The sequence below is a fragment of the Catharus ustulatus genome, chromosome 4 (assembly GCF_009819885.2).
Source record: "Catharus ustulatus isolate bCatUst1 chromosome 4, bCatUst1.pri.v2, whole genome shotgun sequence".
Taxonomy (NCBI): domain Eukaryota; kingdom Metazoa; phylum Chordata; class Aves; order Passeriformes; family Turdidae; genus Catharus; species Catharus ustulatus.
The window spans coordinates 32,221,103-32,247,425 of record NC_046224.1 but is presented as its reverse complement, the minus strand read 5'-3'; the positions used below and the strand labels follow the sequence as shown (position 1 = coordinate 32,247,425).

Genomic DNA, 26,323 nt, shown 5'->3' with positions numbered 1-26,323 from the left:
TATAGGTACTTAAATCTACATGTTTATGTTTGGATGTAGGACCAGAACCACCAAATGAAATAAGACATAAACTGTTTTGCTTTCCTAGACAACTCAAGCTTGGGGAAAAAAAAAATTTCTTCAAAAAATTAAATTTTGAACATCTGACAAAAAAAAAAAAAGCAGTTAAGCATAGTTTTCCCCACCAAATAGCCAGTAAAAACCTATATTCTATAGGCTGTCACTGACAACGATTACCACTAAATAGTTGTTTTATAAGGCCTAGTTCATGAGGGACAGCCATCTCTGTCCAATTCCTAGAGTTCCTAGATGACAAAGGCCACATACACACAAAAGAAATAAAAAAAAAAAAAGTTAAAAAAAATCATTGCCTCTTTCTTTCCTAGATCCCATAATGCATTTTCCAGAGAAGAGATCACTCCCCAAGACAGTTAACAAGCACCACTTACAAACACAAAACTCATTTAAAATCAGCTTTTTAGGGAGACTAACTCTCAAAGCAATCAAATAAACGTCTAGTCCATTTTCAAAATCCCATTTATTTTCAGGAATTACATGTGATGCTATTTCTTCTATACGTAGTTGCTGGTACTGAATTGCTTTCTTTATCGCCTACATTCTTTCTTTTTTTTTTTTTTTAATAATAAGGATTTAAAATCGCTAGTTCATAACATTTATCATAGAATGATTTCTGGATAAGGTAACTTCAAAAGCGTGCCAAAAATACAGACCGTGTTGTTGAAGAACATAAAGAATAATAACATGAAAATCAGAATTACTTCAGATACAGTCAAGTAAGAGACCATGCTGAGAAAAACAGCAAAAATAAGTTTTTCTAAGCAATATGAGAAACCACATTTTATTTTCCCAAGTTTTAGAGAAATCCTAAATAAACTACTGCTGAGGCTTCTTTTTCTCTTGATAAAACCAGCTTTTATTCTGTCTAAATCAATCTATGTTGGAGTACTCACGGGCTTCAGCATTTTTTCCCAAAGATTGTGCTAACGGCATAATGGCTTTACAATTCAAGTAGAAAAACCTATGAGAGAGAGAAAAGGCTACGTAACACGGAAATGAGCAGGGATTCTTTGCCTTGGACCTCCTATCACAGAAAAAAAGCCAAAGAAAATCTATGTATATAATTAAAAGTAACTAAATTGTTTTTTTCTGTTCCCTCCAAATGACAAGACTTTCCAAGAACTTCAGATATGGAAAATGAAAGGTTTAAAACAGGATTTTTGGAAGGGTTGTGACTTGTTCTATTCTGTCCCAAAGAAAGGCAAAGCTGTCGATTACACTTTTATCCTACTGAATGAACAGAAAGAGTACCATAGGGTAAATGTTAAAATTTTAAGTCTGGAACTGCTTTGAGAGCATATAGAGTTTGGCCACATACAGTCCAGCATGGCAACTGACCTGGGGCCAGTGCTCTGCCTTATAAGCACAACAGAGCAATTTTTGCTCTTAGTAATACAAACAGGATAGGAAAAAAGAAGAGTATCATTGATGTTTATTGGGTTTCACAGTCTTATTGAAAATACAATTTTGACCAAAACCATCCCTGCCACTGCATACATCAGGCACAACCAGCTGTGTATTCTGGCTGTGTATTAAACCTGGAAATCCACCCATACTATGTTTTTCTAGTCTGTCAACTCACTCCTGTAGGTCATTTTCAAATAGCTCATACATAATTTATTTTTACCCAATATTAATGAAATCTCACTTAGCATCCCATCCAAATGTACAAACAGCACAATTTTTTACAATCAAGTTCTTAACTTTAAAAAATGAAATAAAATTGATGCATAATATCTCCTCTCCACCCAAAAAAAGAGCAGATTTTGTTTAAATGTAAAGAAAATAGAAAAATTAGTACTGAATATTTAAATGACTGTGTTTTCAAGTGGTAACCCTAGGCTACACCTGCCAACTTTCTTGATTTAATTTCTTTTATATTTATTTCCTTTATTAACTCGGAGTTTGAAACAATTTATTACACTAAACTAAAATACAGGTGTGTCTTGTTTTCTTGAAGAAGTGGTCCAACTAGTAAGAAGGTGTTCACTAGAGTGACTGAAAAGACCAACACTCATTTTTATTCAGATAAAAAATTAGAGTAATCTGTCATATATTGTGTCTTTCGTCAGATATTACCGTGTATTGTCATATTTCTGAAAATAATACATACATACTACAATGCTTATCTACAGAAATTCTTTATAAAATAAAAATGTTGTGAAGAATATTTGGGACTTGTTGACCATTATTACACACAGTTTGTCACAGTAACTTTAGTACCTCATAGATTTTGTGTATTGTATTGCTGTACTTTCAAAAATGTTAGGGTCTTTTTTAGCAACTTTATTTGCAGTATTCAAAATTATGTCACTTAATAATTATTACAAACCTATAAAAGTAGCAATCTATTTCAAATTTCACAGAATTATTTTCTCAAATACTAAACTCACCCTTAGTTAACGTGTATTATTTTTTAATTGAATTTTAAGAGACTGGTTATCCATCACTAGTCTCTTAAAGACTCAGAAGCAATAAGAAAATAAAATCAGTATATGCTTTACTTTTATATTAGAAATAATCCCTCTGTTTGAGAGAAGTAACAATTTAAACACCACTGGAAATTATATTTTCAACAATTATAATTTTAGCAAAAGTTATTGACAGTGTAACAGCAAGCCAGTAGACACCTTTTCCTGGTATATTGTGCATAAAAAGTATTCCCATCTGTTTCAATGCTCTGTCTTTTTCATGGGCTTAAACCTGTCAAATTATTCCATTTGATTTCAGAGAATTCTCATATGGCAATCTATTTTATTTACTTTATCTTCAATAAAATGGTTGAGTGAGCATTAGCAACTATGAGACACAAGTTTCAATCAGTCCTCTGGCAAAGGCGTCAATCTACATTAGACCTACAACGCTGTGAGCTGCAGCCAGCAAGCTGGAGTGAGACAGGGCAGCAGTGAATGAGTGAGCAAGACCTAATAAAGCAGCAGTGAAGAGAGAGAAAATTCCCTCCAGACACTACCATACACCGCTTATATAATGTGTGTGCCTAGTTCAACACACCAGTAGCTCCTTAATAAAGCTGACAGCTAAAAAGGAGATTCAGACTCCAACTTCATTTTACATGACAACTACAGTAATGGTCCTCTGTTCTTAAGCAGGCCACGTTTAGAAACCTGAATTCAGTTCAGTTAAAAATTAAGAGTTCTCACCTCTCTCATTCATGTCACATAGGAAAAAGAACCATAAAATTATTAAGATGCACACCATTTTCTCCTCATTTCATACAGCTGAAAAATCCCATCACATTTCAACTAGTTTTTCCTTAAAAATTTCTGCGCTAGAAACTACAAAAAAAAAAAAATCAGTGTATTTAAGCAATATCTCATTTTTCAAGACAGTATCATTAGCGACTAATTCCAACAAATGTGGAGCATCACTCCTGGATGTCACAAAAATACCTCCCAAAGCACAAACTTTGTAATAACTGATGCAAATTCATATTTGATATGGGCTGTAAAAAGTAGATTATTGCAACACTGCTCTTCCCAGCAAATCAGACCATTAAGACTGTACTTACTGTTTAGCTGAATTGAAAAGCTGGCCAGTTTAAATCCATAGTTTGACGTTATGTATAATCATAGCAAAAATTTACTGCCTCATATTTCCAGGTCACAAATTCAGTTCTATCAATGTACACTACTTTTTGACAAAAGTTGACTTCAAAAAGTGACCCCTAATCACCAGTTTATAGCTATTCAAAACTGCCCTGGAAAGATAATTCAAACATCTACAATAAATAGGGTCTCTGTTCTAATACAATTCCATTAAATTATAAAGTACTGTTTATATTTCAGATTCTTCCTGTTAGAAACTATATTAAAGACAAAGCCCATCAAACCCCATCTAATTACTTCTTGCAAACCAGATACCATCTTTTTCTTTCAGCATTATGTTGCATATCCTCCTTTCATTCACTTACAGCAGTATTAAAACTCCTTTGTCTTCTGACCAGACACATGAAAGGGTTAGACTTCTTTGTGGACACAGTTAAAGCCAATTATTATGCAGCTAGTGGAAAACATATCTTACACATGTTGGTCATCAACATGGTCCCCAGCAATGAATCCTTGCGTAACTCGAGAGAATTTCACTTCAGATGCAAGATACCTAAATGAGATATTCTTCTGTACTAATGTAACAGTATACATATGATTGCCCTCTACAAAATAAACATATACATATAGACTGGATATTTAATAGTATACAAAATATATGCATATACATGTACATGAGCTGTGATGTTTCACATTTTTGTTTCCTGTAGTACCAGAAATAGGAATGAGCGTGTGTCCTTCTCCAAACTGACAACACAGAAGACCTAGGCCAATTTAATAATCATTAACACCAAGATTTATTTAGGGTTTTTTTTCAAAGACTAAATAACTCAGAAAACATAGATGTAAATGTACCACTAACAGTCTCAAAACTGTCTATTTAAGTCATAAGTCAGAAAATAGAACATTTTTTCTCCGCTTTCACATTTCTCTGAGTTCTCAGTTTTTCTAAAACTCACTCCTAAAAAGTTGTGTTCTATTGAGAGAATAAAAACCAAACAGATTTTTTTCTCTCTGTTGATTAAAAATGTATTTATAATTGCAATTTTATTTTATGCATGTCTATCACTACATTTATGACTGAATCTCAGTTTTCAATCAGTGCAAACACATCATATCCTGCCATAAAAGAACCCAATAATTCTTAATACCATATAGAAGAACTCGCATTCAGAATTTACTACTGTTTCCTCATTGACTGCAAAAACATTCCTTCTTCACTTTCACATACTGCAAGAAATAGAGACCGATGCTAAAAAGCCCAGAAAGATTTTGGTTTCCTTTACAGAAAGCATTCTTATGGAATATGTTTAACTTAAAGTTATGGAAGAAAATAATGGAGGAAGCAGAATAGCAGTTACTTTTTTTCAAATGCTTTAAGTTTCAGACATACTGGAATTCAATAAAAATTATACTGCCAAAATATTATAGATGCACAAGTCAGTTACACAGCATTTTGGGCATTATTTGTCTGAATATAGTAAACTTACAGAAAAAAATCCTCTAAAATCTAACAGACTCCTGATGGCTCAACTGATTTCCATTACTACAGTTTCTATCAAGCTCCAGTTTCAATCAGTCTTCCAAATTATTGACACTATCAAAAAACTATCTAACATAACTACATACAAGTAACACAATTCAGACAGGTACAAATATGTGACAGAAATCCAGCTCTTTTTCCATTGCTACATAGAAACCAAACAATCTGATATTTCTTACTGCTTTTTTCTACTGAAGAATGAAAGAAAAAACCCACTGCTTTTCAAATAAATATATTACTGCCTGCAACATATAGTCATATAAAGGTTTGCATATGATACCAGTAATATCTACAGTTTCCCTGTATAGTGCGTATATTCTTTGACTTACAACCCTGCTACACCTAACCTTTCTTATTTTCCTGGCTTCACCATGTTCAGACTGTAGCCTTCCAGCCAGTGCCTTAACTCCTTGGAAAAAGTTTAAGTTAAATCAAAACAAAGGAATTTTCCTCTCTTATTACCCAGCGAAGACACTCAAAGTGAAACACATACCAGAACAGTCTTTCACACTACTCAGAACTAGGTTAAGAAGGGCTGTGCTTCCTCACAGAGGGTAAAACTTCAAGAAACTTCTTAAAAACAGTGTCAGAAATCACTGTCATCATAATTAACTCCTCTAGAACAGCTTTTTCTTTCTTTCTAGAGGTACCAATACATTAAGATGGACATACCACTATTATGGACTGTATATCAGAATATCTCGTAAACCTTAGCAGTTACTACACTTGCCATATTATTTGCATTTCATATTTGTTTGTACTTCCTGGCTCCTATTATGGTAAATTTGCTGTTGAAATCTGTATCTTAAAAATTTAGTGTCAAGTCTAATTGACCATATTTTGTTTAAAAATTCTAAATTTTAAAAGTTCTGCGAATATTCTCAAAAAATTGCATACCTCTGTAGGAAATTTTGAATATGAACAACTGTGACACTCAACATACAGATTAATTTTTTGTTGCAATAGCAATTATGAAAAATCAAAAATAAATGTGACTGCCTTGGTAAGCTCTCATCTTGCACTAATTCCTTCAGGATCCCCTCTTCCAGATCTGTCTAGGCTAAAAAGACCTGATAGCCACTTGAACACAATTTACTGAAGATAGCTGTGAAGGTCTGGAGTAAAACAAGGTATTCAGTGCAGGTATTTGTGCCAAGGCCCCAGTGGCACTACAGCCACTGACTGTGGTGTCCCAGGCAGGTTCAGCCTGTTAACACACAAAGCAGTTCAAACAAGGTTTGGACTCATGGTCCTTGACATCATGGAATTCCTGGTTACCAGAGAAATGAAGATCATCCCGGTTTCAAGGAACTAGGAATCCAGACTCAGGGATTCTTCACTATTTATTATAGTGTATTTGCCTTTCAAAATTTTATTTTTTACAAGAAATGCAATCTAAAACAATTTTGAAAACAAATCAGCTAAATTATCATACTCCTAACACAGCTGATGCAATGAAATTACTCCAGAGTTTCAGAGACCTTGGTGACAGAACCACGGTTTCACTTATTTTCATGGCAGAAGCTGAAAAAGCATGCAGAGAAATTCTAAATGAATCAGATATTCTCTGCTATGGAGTTTTAACACTGGTCATACATCTCAGTGAATCAGGGAAAGTAATGAGAGCAGCTATTTGAATTTGGATTGGTAAGCAAGAACAGCAATTCTGGAACAAAACGTTGCAAAAAAAAAAATCCTCTTTTTTGTGATGATTGACCTGTACTCACCTGCTTCTTCTAAGCCTCAAAAAGACCTTTTAACTTCAACCTTGAACTGAAGTGATGTCCAAGATCAATTCTAGTACCACCATCCTGACAAAACAAAGAAAAATATTTACAGCTATTTAGAATCATTTAACAAAACCAACATAGAATCTGGCCTTACCACTCCCTCTAATTTGTGCTTTTAACAAGTAAGCTTAAATATAGTCCACAAAGAAATATAAATGTTCACCAAGTTTCTTCCTTGCTGTAGAGTGACAGCTAAGGCATCACTCAAATTCTAGTCTTGTATTTTTACTCTATTTTTATTATTATAGTACCCATGGGCAAACAAAAGGAAGGTTTCCCTGAAGTAGTTTGCTTCAGACAGAGAACTGCACACAGTATCACTACCAGTAAGTTCACAGGGTCATCTGAAGGAAGGGACAGAAGCTGGGAGTCAGCATGCCAATAAAATTCAAATCTATATGTATGTTAGGAAGGACAAAAGGACAAGCAAAAAGAAAAAAAAGAAAAGCTTTGAAGCTGAGACTGGAAGATTGCAATGAAGAGAGAAGGTTGGATAAGGCAGAAGAAATAAAGAACATGTAGATGTGTAGAATATTTAGATTACATCTATGCCTGAGCACATTTCTCTTTCCGGACATCAACTGGACAAGATAATCCTCCATCTATGTAGGATGTAGGAAAATCCTGTATCTATGTAGCATAGCCACATATGCTCCAAAACAGAGGGGTTGTGTAAAAATTGTCTAATAGAGGTGGTCAAATAAATGTCTGAGAATTTTCTGGAACAATGTTAGTTTGCAAAGACATTAACTTTGGCAAAGACATGGAAATATTTCCAGGCATTGTTTAATTTACTAATAAAGATATGGAATTAATGCCTGAAACTCTGCTATCTCTGAAGTACATCCTACCAGCCTCTCAATGGTGCCTCTTGGCAATTCTCCCTTGCTGACAAGGTCAGGCAGAAGCAGGCTGAAGAGTAAAATGAATGTAGAATTTTATAAGGAAAAGACTGCTTTCCCACAGTTTAAGGAAAAAAAGAAAAAAATCTGTGTTCCAACCGGCATTATTAATACACACTTTGTTACAAGATGTTTGGACATTTAAAAGAGCTGCAGTTCTAACTTCTGCCTTTGTTTGTAGAGTGCAACAAAACCTGCTGGGAAGGTCGAAGTTCCTAGAAAACTGAAAGCTACCTGGCAGCCTCTGTAGTAGAGCAAGTGAAGAAGGGAGAGCAAAGAACAACAGGCTGGAGGAATAAACACTACATGAAACCCCTGCACAGTAGGACAGCACTGGGAAATGAGAAGGGTATCTTATGAGCTTAATACAAAGCAAAAAAGAGAAGAAAAATGTTAAAAACAGGTAAGGATCCTAAGGCAAATACAAGGAGGTGAAGGTGGGAGGCAATTCTTAAAAGTTTTCAGAAAGTAAAATATGTGTCAATGAAACTTTGCTTCATGGTCATGTGGTCACCCTGGATCCACAATGTAAATGTCCAACCAACTGAGCGAAAAGCATTCATCTCACTGACCTATTTCCCACTAAAAGGTTGCAGTTTTGCCTCTAAATAGCTATGGCTCTAAGTCTTTGATGTTTCTTGTGCATCTGAATTCTAGACAGAAATACACATTACAGTTAATTCTTCAACACTACATCTTGTTGACAGATAATATGTAAGCTTCAAATGTGAATATTCTGTATTTCTCTTTTTTTCTGTACTTCATTATACCAAAATACTTTCAAGTCATCAGTTTTCTTAGCTTGGAGTATATTAAACATCACATATTGCTTCACCTCAGAAATAAAGCCAGGACAATCACAGTTATATATATATATATGTATGAAATCTTATATCAAAACATGACCCATTTTGTTGAGATACAGTCTTTTCAGAAGAAATTTTTCATCATAATATTTTTAGGTAATTAGTCTTACAATGAAAACAATTGCAATCATTAATCTCTATTATAATTTTATCTCTGGTCTATTTCTCTATATTTCTTCAGAAATCAATAATAAATATTTAAAGTGGTGAGGATGGCACAAAGTAGGTGTGACAGATCTGTCACAGAGAGATAGCAGGTCTTAGCTGCCAGTTGTCTTTTTAATGGTGCAAATTTTCATCTTTAGAATCTTATCTGTTCACTTGTTTGATTTATGCTACACTTCAGTATGGTTTACTTGACAAAGGTAGCTGACTCCTAAAAAATAGTATTACTTCTGTCATAAATATTGATTTGTTTTGATTTTTGTTAGCATTCTAAAAACCTGGATCTGAATCATTCCAGTTATTCCAGTTTAACACCAACATTTCTCTACCTTCCACCTGAGCTAGCAGATTCCATTCCTTGGGCCCCAGGAAGTAGAGCTTTAATTGTTTACCTATCCCCTCCTGACAGTGCTTACTGAGATAAGTTTCCATCCTTCAATATCTAACAATTCCAGCTGAATTCCATCTGAATTTTAAAAATTTACAAATTCATAGACCTTTTTAACCAAAGCTTTAAAAGCATCCTGACCGAACGTTAATTGTCATAGTTGTGTCAGAAACCCCTAGAATATTTAATTCAAAATGAAAGTTAAATTAATTCCTAGATGAAGACTTAGAAATTTGACTTAAATAAATACAATGGTCTTCAAGTATTTCCTCAACTCCTTCATTTACTTGCTGCAATCTTAGCTTGTTCCATATTTAGATCACAAACCATTAGGATAAGTTTATCTACTATAGGTTTGTACACTGCCTCTAAGCCAATATTTTGATTTGAGATACAGGCTTTTATTCTTTATCCTGCCTTATTGGTGGTCTTTGGCATTTTCTAAAATAGAAATAATCCACCAAAGTGCACTACAGCACTTAAGTAGTTCTCGTATTTGATAGATCAACTTTCCATGATGTGCCACTATTTCAGCTAAGACATGCTTGTTCCAATTTCTTCTATAGAAAATATGGTTCAAACTGAATTACTGCTTGAAGTGGGTATTTGTATAAAATATTCTAACGAAGCACTACTCACAAAAACATGCAAGAAAACTTTAGAACTTGGTTGAGGGTTACCTATATTTATCATTAAGTACTCTTGCTTTAAATCAGATAGATTGAGCCTAAGTCAGCACCGGTTTCACTAACGCAAAAATTACTTGCTAAAGAGACTGTCTAGTATTTTAAAGACATAAACATTCACTGGTATCTATAGCTTCCAACTTTCCATATTACAGGACTCACACAATTTAGAAAAATGTCTTATTTCATAACAGGACTTCTGAGCAAGTCTTAAATTGCATTATGTCAATGGGATGTCCTGATCATTATTTGAAAAAACATTATTTACATACAATCTATAATGTATATCTTCTAAAAGTATGAAAAGGTGCAAATTTAACTAACATTTAGACTATGTATTTTTTAATTATATCTAAACTACTTCAATGCATTAATTTACACCACAAAAAATATGATTTTTGAAGAATATTATATAAATTGCAGAACTGCAAACAGTAAACCCCCTTTCTTCCTGATTCCAGAATTCACATTTCCATGATAGAAAGACACTCAGAAGCTCATAACCAGACAGGTACTGGTTATGCCATTATAATTAACAAGAATATGCAAAATGAATTAATAGTTATGTTTATAATCAGTCCAAAGTTAAGTGAAACAATTAAAAGACTTTCAAACTACCATGATCTCATCAGCTAATTTTTAAATACTATTTTACATTACTACTTAGTCAAATTAAGGCTGGATTACATTATCAGTGGGTCCAAATAGAAGTTCTGTGGTGGTGGGAGAAGTATACATTTTTTCATGTGGCACAGAGAAAATATTGAATTATTATATGATCTTTGAGCTGTCAAGCTTCCCGAACTACATATTTTCCAAATTTTTCAATGCTATATACTTATAAAGGTGCACATTGTATCCTATACCACAAAAATTATTACTAAATTTTTACAACATGGAATTTCCTACACAAAACACCCATACTCCATTAATCCATGAAACACATAACTGTGCAAAGAAGCAAGCCAAGGATATATTAAAATTTACAAAAAAAATCGTTAAAAATTTTACATTAAATGCCCTGGAAATTGCCAAGTGACAGAGAAATGTCCACATGGACTAAAAGCCTCATCTACTTCCAGTATGTTCCATCCACTGTGCAATTGATGCACGGGCTACATGTAACCCCTCTTGGGGAAGAGGGGCTGGCAGGGGGATGTTGTTCCATTTAGGTCTTACTTGTCCTAAAGATTAATAGGATACTGATTACCTTTATCCTATCAACTCATGCTGGAAAAAATGGAGACACTACCAGTGAATGGGAAGCCTGGAGTGATGGAAAAATCATCCCCCAGTCTTTTCTTCCAAAATATCCGCAGCAAAGTTGTCTGAATAGTTGGATATACAGACTAAATCATCCCTGAAGCAGGTCTAACTTGCTTGACTTACCCCTACATGATAGATAACCTCGGTTGAAACTAATCTTACAAGTATGCGTGATACCAATATCGTATTTATAGAGATTTCTATCCAATGTGCACAGATACCATACCTTACTTTATCCTCAGGCATTTCTTTCTTCTGAAAACATATAATTCATTCTAAGTCAACTCAGAGAAAAACCACTTTCCACTTGTTGAATTTTCTTATTATAATAAACTGCAACATTCCACACTAATTGGGGGAGAAGAATATAAACAAAAAATGAAAGCAATTACAGTAATTTCATGACCATAAGGCGCACCGGACTATAAGGCGCACCCTCCCGGAGTCGGCAAAATTCGCAACTTTGTAGATCATATAAGGCGCACCGGACTATAAGGCGCACTTTTTTTTTGCAGCGAGGCTCCGCCCCCAGTTCACCCCGCGCAGTTGCTGGCCAAGGCCCTGCCTCAACCTGGCAGCCATTGGCCCCCGGGCCGGCCTCCACCTGGCAGGGGTGGTGCTGCCAGCCGCCGGGCCCCCCTGGAGCCGGAAGTCATGGGCCCCCGGGACTGCCTGGACCCGGGAGGGGGGGCACCACGGGCGCCCTGGGTGGCATTCACCCGGCAGCCATGGGCTCCTGGGACTGCCTGGACCCGGGACGGGGGTGCCACAGGCCCCCTGGCCCGCCTTCACCCGGCAGCCATGGGCCCCCGGGACTGCCTGGACCCGGGAAGGGGAGTGCCGCGGGCCCTCTGGGCAGCATTCACCCGGCAGCCATGGGGCCCCGGGACTGCCTGGACCTGAGAGGGGCGGTGCCGCGGGCCTCCGGGCCCGCCCCCAGCCGGCTTCCATGGCATTTCCGGCTCCCCCCACGACTCACAGCTCACACTTCCGGTTTGGCAAATGTCACAACTCTGTACATCAGATAAGGCGCACCGGACTATAAGGCGCACTTCCGGGTTCAAGGGAAAATTTTAGTCAAAAGGGTGCGCCTTATAGTCATGAAATTACTGTAACTATTCCTAAATAGTTTGTTCTACAATACTACAAACACTACAGCACTGCAGTCTTGTGAACTACTTCCAGATTATGATGTGTTCCTCCCTTTTTCTCCTGTGATGCATTTAGAAAGAATTCAGAAATACTATCAGATTGCAATTATCTCCATTAACTGACTGTTTGCAGCACCTCAAAGTATGTGTTTTCTACTTCAGCTGAACAGCAGGTAACTCCCTCATCAGCACAGAGCTTCACTGGGGCTTCCATAGCCCTAACACATCTCCAGTTTGGGCACCTCAAGAAGAGTTTACATTGCTTAGGAGGTTGGTTCAATACTGACATGACCACCACATTTAGTTACAGATAATTGTCACAAACTAAATATCCATAAGACGACTGGATCCTTGCACAGATCCTATCCTAAACCCAAAATTTGACATAATTTCATTAGTTGTGTCTTTTGCAAAGAAGAACAGAAATAGAACAGAATTATGCCCTTGATTTCTTTGCAGAGATCCTGCTTAGTGACCTGAGTGATAGGTCTCTCCAGAGGATGCTGATCACACATGTCCATCATTGCTTCTTGATTTCTTATTCTTGATTTCTTATTCTACATTGGTCTGTGGAGGGAAAATTCTTACACATAGGTCAGTCCTCCGTACAGGCACAGCAAGTCTTCAACTATGCTATATTTTGCTATGGACTCCTTCAGATTACTGGGCAAGCTCAATGATTCCTTTTTGGGTTTTTTTCACTCATTAGAGAATGACTGCTCATGGTTACCATATCCATCTGGCAGTTAACAGCCCATTCATGTTAAACAATCCAGAATCCCTTTCAGCAATGGCCAAGGTAGATGACATCAAGAAAGACATAGGGTATAAATATAACCCATGCTCTGGATTGACCCCTAAAGACACCTAAGAAACAGAACACCCTCATAACACTGAAAAATGTCCTTCTTAAGAATGGCAGAAAAATATTAGGGTTGTTGGATATTTCTGCTTGTCTTGTACAAGCACATGACATATCAGGGTATGACTCAAAGTAAATTTCTAGCCACAGTCAATAACTGCTTTGATGTAGATTGGAATCTATGCCCTTGAAGGGGCAACAAAAGCCAAAAAAAACTCTACCACCATTTCAAAGAGGGTCACTGAATAAAAATGAGTAAGCTTGTTACAAGGAAGAAAAAAGAATCAGCTACAAAAGTCACATTTTTACAGGTGGCACAGAGACTGATTAAAGATACCTTTTGCAAGCTCAAAAAATGCATACGACCCATCAAAAAAGACTGAGAAAATCCAGAGAACGGAGCTGTCACGAACAAATGGGATGAAGGAGGCTATTAGAAAGAAAAAGGCATCCTTGTAAAAGCTTCAAGTTGTATCCAAGTAAGGAAAACAGAAAGGATTGCAATCTTCAGAAGGCTTAAACATAAAACATATTCCAGGGTGATGTCTGCAAGGACCAGCAGCTCCCTACAGGCTGGAGCCAGAAGTTGTGTGGCTGTCCGTGGTCAGAGCAGGACCTTGCTGCCCTTGGCCAGGGAGAACAGCAGCCCAAGGGCTAGCCCTAGCCCACAGCACCCAGCCACCAGTGCAGACAGGCCAAGGCTGAGGGCAGAACCAGGCTGAGAGTGCAGCCTCCCACGGACACCCATCCTGGGGCTTCTGCTGGGCCTGGTAGAAAGCAGGGGCCACTGAAAAACTGGGGTTTTATCCACACCAGAGGAGACTAGAGAAACATCCAGGCCAGGTATCCTCCTCAGAGAAATACAGGAGAGGATCTGTCTTAAACCGAAGTACCATTAGAGAACATGAGAAATAAAGGCAAAGTGAGCTCTAACAAATTATTAGACTGGAGTGTATCCCATCAACAACTCTAAAGGGACTTGAGTATGAAACAACTGAACTTAGAATAGAAAAAAGCCTGCTTCAAATCGTCTGAAAATCAAAGGAAGGTGGCAAATAAGAAATCAATCCTAAAAAATCTAGAGAAGGTCCAGAAAGCTACAGATCAGTACAAATGGAGCGCACACTAGGCAACTTGCTACAGGCTACAATAAAGTTTATGTGCACGTCAATATAAATGACATTGTTTAGGAGAAAACATCCCAGTATGGAAATGAAAGACACGGTTTGGATTATCTCAGATTTTTTTGAGAATCACTGAGAACATGGACAAATGAGATCTACTTGTAAGACAAGTACTTCCAAAAATCATTTTACAAGCTCTCTTACCCAAAGTCTCTAAAAGAAACTAAGCAGCATGGAACAAAAAAACCAAAAAAACCCCAAAACAACAACAACAAAAAAACCCCCAACAACAAAAACAACAACAAAAATAAAACAAACCCAAAGAAATTTAAAAGAGAGAATATTAGGAATAAGAAGAAATGACAGTTTGCAGTATTTCCCAGAAGGATATCACAGAATCAATAAAGTCAGAAAAGATCTCCAAGATCATGAAGTCCAACTTCTGTCCAAACACTACTGTGCCAAATAAACCACTGTGCCAACCACACCATAGCACCAAGTACTATGTCCAGCCATTTTCTGAACACCTCTAGGGATGGTGGCTCCATCACTTCCTTAGACAGCTCATTACATATCTTGGACATCCTTTCCATGAAAAAATTCCTCCTGACATCCAGCCTGAATCTCCCCTAGTGCAGCTTGAGGCAATTTCCTTTAGTCCTGTTGCTGGTTGCCTGGGAAAAGAGGCTGGCCCCGACCTGGCCACAATCTCCTTTCAGGCAGCTGTTAGGATGGTCAGGCATTGGAATAAGTTGCCCACGAAGGTGCTTGACTCATCGTACCTGGAGAGACATTTGGGTCTGGTGCTGGGTGATGTGGTTTAGTGGTTAAGGGGTTACAGTGGTAGAGCTGGATGGCAGTTAGACTGGACAATGTTAAAGATCTCCTCCAAACATTATCATTCTATGATCGTATGAAATTTGTATTCAGTTTTTGAAAATACAATATATGCAGGATCCAAATGCTGCCTGCAACTTTTGGAAACTGCCTCACATACGTGCTGAACTTCAATACAATTCTTCAGACTTAAGAGGATTCTGTGGGTGATCCCACACTAAATACATAGGTATCTTCCATCATTATTTTAAAATTATCTTTTGGACACTACTGTTAAAGAAGCAAACACCTTATCCTAGTGAATTAAACCAAATGGTAAAATCCAAAGAAAGAAGACTCAATCATTCCATTTTCCTAAGATAATAAAGTGTGTTTGTTCATAAAGAAGCAAAGCTGAAGAGGGACTTTTTACAAGAGTATGTAGTGATAGGTCAAGAGGCAATGGCTTGAAACTGAAGCAAGGTTGAATTTGTAAAATTCTTTAATGCAAGAGGAGTGAGACCTGGATCAGGTTGCCCAGAAACTTTGTAGCTGTCCTCACTGAGAAATATTCAAAGCCAGGTTTGATGGTACTTTAAGCAATTTGGTCTAGTGATAGGTGTCCTTGTAGAAGGAACTAGAGGATCCTCAAGGCCCCTTCCAACTCAAACCATTCTAAAATTCTATGAAGAGTCTATGAATTAGTTCAATCCCTTTAACAGATTTTTAAAACCCACCACTTTTCTAAAAAATTAAGGGTTCCAGTTAATTTAGGCATTTATACTAGTTCTTATTTCTGCATCAACTTTCATAATAAATGACAAAATTTTCATAACAACCTCCTGCACTGTATGATGTACATGTTGCTCCTGAAACATAAAGTATCTACCTGACACATACAAATCAAAACATAACGGGAATGTAAGCAGTAAATTATCTTGGACATTTATTGTTTTTATGCTTATCTTGTGACTTTCTTCAACCCATCAATTTCACATGAATAAAACTACCCTCTTACAAACAGCTTCATGCATACAAACTCAATATAAAATAAATAAAGCAAAATATTGATAAGCTAAACTATGCAGTTTTGCTTTCGAATAATATTAACATATATTTTCTTTTAAAGAGGGTTGATTGAAATGCATAGGGTAAGAAAGTCCTGGCAAATAAGAACTTTACTTCAAAAAGGACCATGTGATTGCTTTTGCCAGGAACATCAATTGTTTTGGCTAATGCAGAGCCAACAAATTTTAATTTGACAATTGACTTTATAGAATCCTGTGGAAATTTCTGTCAGAGACATGGCTGCTTCCAGTCACTCCAAGCCACTCACCTCAGAGAGAAGAGGCTTAGGAAAGGGCAAAACCGCACACAGGCAGAGGACTGGTGGGGGGCAAGTGTGAGAAACAGCTCGAGAACACCAGTCAAGGTCAGTGAGCAGGAAGGTGCTGCCAGAAGAAAGCAACACTTTCATTATTTCTCACCACCAAAATATATTCTAATTGCAAGTAAATTGCATCAACTTTTCCCAGGTCAGACCTCTTTTGCCTGTAACAGTAACTGGTAGCAATTTTCCCATGTCTTAATTATAACCTGTGAACTTTTTGTCATCCTATTTTCTCCCTCCTGGCCTGTTGAGGAGGGAAGCAAGCAAGCAGCTGGCCACAGCCAGCCCCCAAGACTGACCTACTGACCCCATAGAATCACAGCACTGGACATTTTGCTAATACTTTGAAGGACATTCATGCACTATAACATTGTGAAAACTTAGTGCATTTATTCTGGAAACTGATAGCCCTAAAACTGTGAAATTAAGAAAGAAGCAATTAAATGTAAAATTTTCCACTGAGATATATATGTTCGATGATATAACATGCTTCAAAAGTGTTTCCTACATTACTGCAGTGTACATAACAGCATTCCAAGAAAAAGGGTTTTTAAAACTTCTAAATCAAACAGGTCAGAAATTACATGCTCATAACTTGTTTCCGTAAGGAGCACAAACATTGCCACAATAGCTGAAACTTTTCTCCAAAAAGGACTACGTTACACAGATTCTATCTTATTCCATGGCAACAAACAGCAATTGATACATGCAATAAGCCCTTTGAGTAAAAGAAACAGACTTTTTTTGTTTCACAAGCAAATTTGACAAATTAAATGGGAAATAGATCTGTTCAAACTGAAAGGAAAACCTGATAAATGAGTAAGCTGTGAAATCCAGGATATGTGCTGGTGGAAGGGGAAAAGAAGAAAAGAACAAGTAAAAGAACTGGCAGACAAGTGTGTCACTTCTGAGCGTTATGTGTTGTAAATTTTAACAACACTGGGAGAGCACTGGGTTACCATGTAAGCACAAGGAAAAATGTACAATTTCAGTAAATTAAAAAGATCAAGTAAGCTGATATTTAATGGCCTCAGATGATCTGTAACACCACAGCAGATGCACTTCAGATGTTACTCAGCAGTAGCTTTTCCACCTGCCTCTCTTCCTGAGTCTTGTGCATAGATTAACAGGATAAACACAAGCAGCTGAAGAGTTAAGTAATGAAAGCAGAAGTGAGGAAAAACTAACAAAAGACAGATGAAGGAGAAGACAAAAAAATTTAATGGGAATAATGAAAGAATAAACAGTGGAATTGTTAAAATGTGTGTGAAAACAAGCCCCAGTATGTTGGTGTCGAAGGTAAAGTAAAAGAGATTAAAGTCATGGATTACTGATGTCAAGAAGCATTTATTTAAAAATGATCCTGCTGCCCTGAACTGTAATACAAAAAGGACCCTTTTGAAAACTGCCTGCCAGCAGTCTTAGAAAGGCCTTGTGTTGTGTATTGCCTGGGGGAAATTTAAACTGTCCTTGATTTAAAGCAATTGAAACTTTCCAGTGAAATACAAAAAAAAAAATTAATTTCATGTGATGTTACTGTTAAACACTTTACTGTAAGAGGTCCTTTCATAAATGTGACTACATGGAAAAAATTTTCAGGGTAGCTCAGGACTGATGTAACTAGGCTACCCTTCAATAGCAAAATTCCTATTGATTTTAGTAGAACAGATTTAAAACCAGAACTGAGCACTTTTGAAATTCCTTTATTTATGGATTCCACAGCTGGATTTCATTCAGTGCTGTCATATCTGTGACTCCACCTTGACTGCACACTTTTCAGTTGATATGTTATAGAAAAAAATAAATATTAAACTGGGATCTTTTCAGCTTCTCTGACTCAGCATTCTATTAACTCTACTGACTGTAATAAAACTCTTTGCCTCAGACAAACAATATCTGGCCTCTCATTTATGTAGGAGTCCTATGCAGCAAAGAGTAAAAAATATCTCTCCTCTTGGTAACTCCTCAAACATGTCAGGCTCTCCTGAGCTGTCCACAGAGTGTCCAAGGTAATCCCATCTGGTCTCCAGCTGTCACTTCAGAAGGGTGCAGGTCTCCTCTGTCATATCTGACAGATGACCTCTCAGGTTATCTCAGATTTGCAGGACACATAATAAAGCCCACCCTGTCAAGTAAAGGGCTACTGGGCTACCATTGGCAGATTTTACATTATTTTTGCACAGTTTCAGTAGTGGACAATTATAGCAGCATGTAAATCTGTTCAAGTAAATCCTTACATTTGGAAGCTCTTCTAATGTTTAGCCAAAGAATTCCATACTTAACCTTGCTCTTTTGCATCTCACCCACTTGCTTTTAGCATGAATTTATACACCACTTTCCTGCTGCCAAACTCTCCATATGATTTAGCAAAACTTTAGACCAACAAATTAATATAAAATACACGCTAAGACTAATTAATACTAACTGAATAGCAAACACACAAATTTCTATTATTTTTTCATGGGCCAGACAAGTATTGAAACAGAGTTCACTGAAATGCAGCAAAACCTATATATGTGTATTTGCAAGATACTTTCATCTCTTTCATTGCTGAAGTCAATAACTCTGACCAAATTCCAATGGCTAATTCTGCTTCTTCTCATTCAATCACCAGAATGTAAAATTGAGGGATTTTGGTAAGTATTAAGGATTAATTCCAACACAGGTTTAAGTTTAGTGTTCTACACCTCTATGTTATATGTGAAGAAAATAACAAAGCAACAGATGACTTGAATTGCTTGACTAATTTTGGTGGAAGAGAAAGTAAAGTACTTTCAACAGCTAAGTTATCAATTCCAAAATTTCCATAGATGTCAGGTATAGACAATTTCTAATGGCATTCCTTAAAAAAATATTTTCTACTGTTTTCATATTTCTCCACCCATTTCAGATGGAATGGAAATACCCACCAGCTGCAGATTGCATAAAAACCTTGGACAGCAAATAGAGCTAATGGACTACTCATTGCCAAGATCAGCAACTTCACATTTACTGAATTCTAAAGTATGTTTATGCACCCAAATTGTTTAGGCACCCAAATTTTACAAACCTTGACGCTAGTCAGAAATGTTTGCACACAGGAATTTCTGAGATAAGTTTTGCTATTATAACTTATAATGTTTTTCCATATCTAACTGCCATTACAATTCTGCAATTAGAAAAGCAATCAAATAATATACTGGCAAAAATCTGCAGCTGCCATCATGCTGTTTAGGACAGAAATATTTTGTCATTGAAATACTCATCATCATCAGATGTATTATGGGACCACGTGTAGCCTCTTTGACCAGGAGAAAACGGAAAGATATATGGAGATGATGTAACAAAGCAACCTACTCTAAGTTAGAAGAAATAATATAGTTGCTGTAACACAAAGAGAAGCAACTGATCTAGTGTAATTAGGATTATTGAATACATGTTTTCCACCTGAGTATTCTACAGTAAATCTTCAAGTGCCTCCTGGGCAGTGCATAACCATAAACAGGAACTCAGGATGAGTCTTCAATGAAACCTCTGCCTCCAGGACACGTAGATGGGATTGGGGGAGCAGTAGAGATTCACCACTATCAGAGAGGGCAGGAGGGGGCTCCTCTCAGTAATAGATATATGCAATCTTCTCACAAAAATGAAACAGCTAATTATAAAAATTGTCATTGTGGCTAACAAAATATGACAACAGCAGCATACCAGCTGGCTGAAGTAACTCAAATTTGAGGGTATGATCAAATTCCTAATGAAAGCAAACTTTGCTTCTTTTTTAAAATATATTTATAAACTTCAGCACCAGAGAACAGAGAAAGATCAACTAACCATTTGAAACATGGTGAGCCAGGTGGCTGCTGCCTCCCACCAGGCACAGATCACCTGGCTTCCCCTTAAGAAAACAGCTCAACTGCAACATTTTCTGTAACACCAACAACTTCTGCTGTTTTGCACAAACATATTCATTGTGTGGACTCCTGCTGCACTCACTGTGCTTGTGACAACTTTTCCCCACTGCAGACCAAAGAGTAGCACTAAGAGCTATGAGTCTATGAAAGGTAAATATATTTAAAGAACCAGGACTACTGCTGTCATTGTGGGATTAGCAACATAAGACTGCAAACACCTTACCCAACTCTTCCTAGAGTTGTGCCACTAGAACTGCAGGGTAGGTAGGACTGCAGCAAATTTCCCATTCCACCTATGGTATAAAGAAGGAATGAGAAAAGAACAATCTCTTTTAAGATACAAGATATATCTTAACAGTAGTTGTAGCAGTAGTTGTCCTGCTGCCTTGAGAAGTGAAAGGCTTGTGCAGAGAATGATCTCTTCCCCCCAAAAAAAAGAAAGGTAACACACTGGATGTCATCCTCAGCTTCCTTTTTCTGGTTCTGAGAACTGTGTCTGTCCTTAAAAAGGCCAGGTTCTCAGAGATAAGCACCACTAAGCTGAATATAGATCTAGATAGATCTAGATCTAGATAGATATATGATTAGATAGATATAGCTAGATATAGATACAGATACAGATATAGATATATAGATATAGATATAGATACATAGATAGAGATCGATACAGATGGAGATAGAGATTAGATATAGATAGATATATAGATATAATCTCTGGTTTTGATGTATTTGCAGCTATTTTAAAGCCCAATAACTCATTTGGCAAAGATCTTGCTTTGCTTCTTGCTGGAGAACATTAGTATGGTATTTCTTATGAAGCCCTGAGGTGTGCACTAAAGTGAATCACAGATTCTATACATTGCTCAAGCTCCAAAAGAACAAATTTCTCATCAACAACCAAGACCCTGGGTTTGGAGCCGCTGCAAGTGGTTTTTTTACCTTTTAATGAGGTAAATCAAACTGCCAAGATTGGCAAGGGAAATATGAAAACATCTCTGCTGCAGATACCTTCTGGATCATTGCATAGTATCAGAGAACAACCTTAATGAGGCATATCTGAGAAAAAACTAAAGACCCACTTTTCCTATATGCTATACAAACAGCAGAAACACAATTTCCCAGAGACAGAAGCTAAAGGAAACAAAACCAGAAGAAAGACAGAAGCAATGACAAAACATGGCATCAGTCAGCAATCAGAACGCACATCATTACTTCTTAGTAAGAGTTAATTTCCTTATATGTTTGCCTTAGGCTAGAAAGGAAAAAAAGCACACATTTAATTGAAATCCTCAGTAGCTTTTCAATATCCCTTTTTTATAAATCAAATGCATTTTATTTATATGGATATATTTGAAATTTTATTTTCCAATTTTTCTTGTTATTACTGTAACAATACTAAAAGCACAATGAGCAGTACTTACATTCAACTTTCTCCTGTTTCAGTTCTTTAACAAACAGACTTGTAATAATCCTTCCCTATTGAAATACTGTTACAATATTTATGCATCTCTTTTATAGAGTTGTTACTGTTGCTTTCTATAATTGTTTTTAAAAGTACTTGTATTTGAAAATAGAGAAAAGAACAACAAAAGCCTGTCAAACAAATCAAGAGTATTTGCTAAAATGCAAACATTCTGTAATTTTTTCATTTCCCCCCAAATTCTATGATTTCCTATGATCTTGAGCATTATGTTTTAAAATATTCCATTTATACAACACTCTTACTGTACAATTTAAGCTGTTGCAAGAACTGCTAACCAGCATAACCACAAGCACAAGTCAGGAGTGACAAATGCTGCATTCATCCATGAACAAACAGTATTTGTTACTACACTTGTGAAATTTTTTTTTTGTTATTTTAAATGATTATAAAATTGAAAGCTATGTATATATATATATTATATCTGAATATATGACATACCACCAAGCTCTTCAGTTTTGCATATTTTCATGGTTGAAGAATAAACTCCAGAAAATATTAACCACCCACAGAGATCACCTTGACATGCTTTTGCTGCAGAAAATAGAACATTATACAAACTACTGAAGCCTGAAGCATACTCAAAACATCACATCCTATTTGTAAAATGCACAGAAAGAATAATGGGATCAGTAAGAACATTTAGAAAGTAATGTGTTATATTCAGTTTTAACTCTATAAAAATGAGACTTCTCAAAAAGCAGGCATACTTATTTTTAACACGATCAGATTAAGCTGAATATAACTGTTGGATAAATCCTTCTCAGTTTTACTTATACAATCTCAAAGATATTAAGGAGTATCATTAAGCCATACAGACAAAATATATGTGCGCCTCAAATGGAGACCAGAGGACAAGCTATTGGAAAACCAATGCCTTTACATGAGAAACTGGCAACCACACCAGAACTCCCTAAATCCATATTTGAAAGGAATCTAATATAAAATTTAAGATACTTAGAAGGAAAGTAACAATTATCAATCTAAAAATTACAATGAGCTTCCAGTTATGACTGTTCTTGACTTCAGAGAAATCAGTGTCAAGGTTCAGGTACTTCTTCCTCACAGGTTCATGTGAACTGAAACAGAACTTCTGGCAATAAAAATAGGGCTATGTAAATTAAAACTAGCTATGTTTTAAAATAATTTTTAAAAGGAATTGCAAAGCAAAATATGACATTATATTTATGGTAGTAAAAATTCACGTTAATGACTCAAGAGAACCCTTTCATACTAAGTTCTGAGGCCAAAACAGAAAATCACACAAATTTATTCTCAATATTAGCATGCATACAGAAAGGACAGATAATGTAATACAACTAGAATGAGGACAAATAATTCAACATTGTTTCATAAGTTTCATATCAAAAGATCCTTTATGTTTCATTAATTGCGCTCTATTCCATACTGAAAAAGGAAAATATGCATTATTAAAGTATACTACATGTTCTAATAAACCTATCGAAACTCTTATTTACTAATAATTAACCCACTAATTCTTGTAGCAAATTCACTAGCAAGACAGCAGCCTTTGTTTCTCACTACAAAGAGTATGAGAACTTGATGGAATTCAGTAATTTTACTTGGGATATTGAAAAAATCTATTAGATTAGACTATATACAAATGTCAAAAGGACTTCTGACATTCTTAATAGAGTCTTTCTATGTTGGCAAAAAAGAGAGGGAAGGAAGGAGAAGCGGGGAGAAAGGTAAGAGAGGAAGAAGGGAAGTGACAGGGGAGGAGACACAAACATATCTCACCTATTTTAGCTCACTTAAATCTCTGCTACAGTCTAAGTCTCATACAAGCTTCAATAAATGCAGTAATTTTAACAAATTTCCTTCAGTCCATTAAAAAACGGCATCCTCATCACAGGAGACACAGGAGAACTTAAGAATTTGGCACTCAGCATAGCACTACTGAAAAGTGCAGAGGTTGGACACTTCCAAAACTTCAGTTTTCTCCCTTCACAGTTTTTGCGCCAGAACAAACTCATTTCAATTTTTGAAAGAGCTCCAATTTTCAACAGTTTGGAAAGAATTACAGGTTTCAAGTTACTACCATTAGCATTGTCTCTATCTGTCCACATCACCTCTTACAGGGCACCTACTGTTCTGCCTGTACCGAGGGAGTAAAAGGAGAAACTTCCAAATCTGCAAGCTACTATGGTGGAGGAAGGAGAGGACTGACATGGAAGGAACTAACAGAACATTCTGGGAGAAGCCAGATGAAATTCTGGAGGTTACATGATACATTGATACAGAAATTGGTAGAATCTTTGGAGTTGCTTTGTTCAAAAACCATTTCATTTCACTATGTTTCATGCAGGGTTTGTTTAGGCATTTTCATGCATCATTAGTATAGGCATCAAAACTCAGGTTTTCCAAATCACCACAGCTTCAAGCAGCAACTTTAATTACACCAGCTTTAAGTTTCCCATTTCATCTTTTGTTGTGATTGTTTATTTCTGGGACTAGCATTCTGCACGGGTTGTGAAAGTCACCACAGTGACCATTTTTTGCCTTGTCCTTTCATTTCTTCTCTCATGAAGTTACTTACCCCAGTGGCTCTCAGATTCCTTTTAAAAACTGAACTCAATATATTTCTTAATTATTCAGAATCTCACAATAATCAGATGATGTTTTAGATAACAATTTCATCTGTCATTTTTACTGAAGCAAAAACTACCTTTCAGAATGACAAATGAAAAAAAATCACGTAAAAACTTAACAAATTTCACAAACACACTCTGTCAGTAATATCTACCATTGGTAGAGTTTTCAGTGGGAGAAAAAGGAATAACTCAGAGCAGATCGTTAGAAATTCCAATTATGTTTGTGGAGTTTGGAATATATCTCACACATTTTGGCAAGGCTTCACTCACCATGTAGATTTCCAAAGTTATATACTAAGCAAAACAGGTGTATGAACCATTTCATGAAGTAAAATTATATGAGTAATTAGCTGCTGAAGTGTCATCAGTCAGTTACTGAGAGCTCCTTCACATGCATTGTCACTGCACTCTTAGCAAATCCTCAATGCAGTCATTAGGGAGGAAGAAAATTGAGACTTATCTCAACAGAAGAGGCACACAAAGCATTTAGAAAAAGCTGCACATAAAACGTGGTGCAACATGAGTTCAATTATCTCCTTATTGTACAGTATGAGCATGCAGGATATGAAAATAGAAGGGAAATTGTATAAATACTGAGATACAGTCTGCACAATATAGACGGTAGTTAGGAAAAGGGCAATAAGCCATATTGGAGCACTGTAGTGAAGAAAAAAATACAGAAAGGTGTTGGAAGCAAGGCAATTGATGGTGCCATAGCCTGGAAAGTAGTACTGCTCAGAGAATTATGCTGGACCTTACACCAAGATCCCTTATTGACATGAAATGAAAAAAATTCTGTTATCATTCTAAAGGGTGTTTTAAGAATTTTGGTGCTTACCTAATGTTATTTAACATTTTACATAGTTCAATAAAGACAGCCACACTGAAGTATTTCATTTACCATAATTAAACACTAATATTATTTATCAGTATGTCAAAGTTTTGATAGCAATTCAAAACTTATGTAAATTACACTGAAAAGTCAGATTCCAGAATCGCTCCATTGAATAGCTAGTGCTATTCAAATAGTGGCAATTACATTACACTTGCTTTGGTTCTTACTTTGTAAATGTACTAAGCAGCACAAGTGCTATCAAAGGTCAAAATATATAAGACACAAGGGTTCAGTCTCAGTAGGGTATTAGATCTGGTCCCTATTTACACACTAAGAATATTAATTGTTATGAAAAATATTTTAAAAGTCTAACTTGCCATCAAAACCTGGCAAATTGTTTAGTTTTTTCAGTATAGAGAGACTCTTTTTCCAGTAACAATTAGTTTCACTCTTCAACACTGCCGAAGCACCACTCAGAAGAATATTTATGGACATATGTGCCATGTTTTTAGAAATCAATACAAAATTTAAATAGAAATTATCGGTTGACACATCTGAAATATTTATATTTAAGTAAGACCCTGTATCTGATAAAAATACTACAAAAAGGTCTCTATGTCCTGGGGCATGGGGGATAGAAGTTTAATTATATACATTATTTCCTGCTGTCTTCCAAGTACAGCCAGTGACAATTTCTATGAATTTTATGGAAAGTTTCTGCCTCAAAAGAATAAACAAAACAAAGTAAGTTTGCAAAAAATACCAAGTGTTTGTTCTCAAGCAATAGTCCCAGAATAGCTAAAATAATGCAGAAATCACAATATGAAAGCTGTTTTCCAAATCTTTTCATGATATTCAAAGGACCAGGTATACTCACGAGTATTGATCAGCATGAACTAGGATCATCAGT

The 26,323-nt window shown here is 36.3% G+C and overlaps 1 protein-coding gene across 1 annotated transcript in view; it reads right to left on the bottom strand.

Moving 5' to 3' along the window:
• FOXP2 (forkhead box P2) overlaps nucleotides 1–26,323 on the bottom strand; it is a 400,669-nt gene that overhangs the window by 276,153 nt on the left and 98,193 nt on the right. Inside the window, exon 3 of the mRNA XM_033057875.2 lies at nucleotides 6,915–6,998. The gene's annotated coding sequence lies outside the window, so the exon portion shown is untranslated. The remainder of the gene's footprint in view (nucleotides 1–6,914; nucleotides 6,999–26,323) is intronic.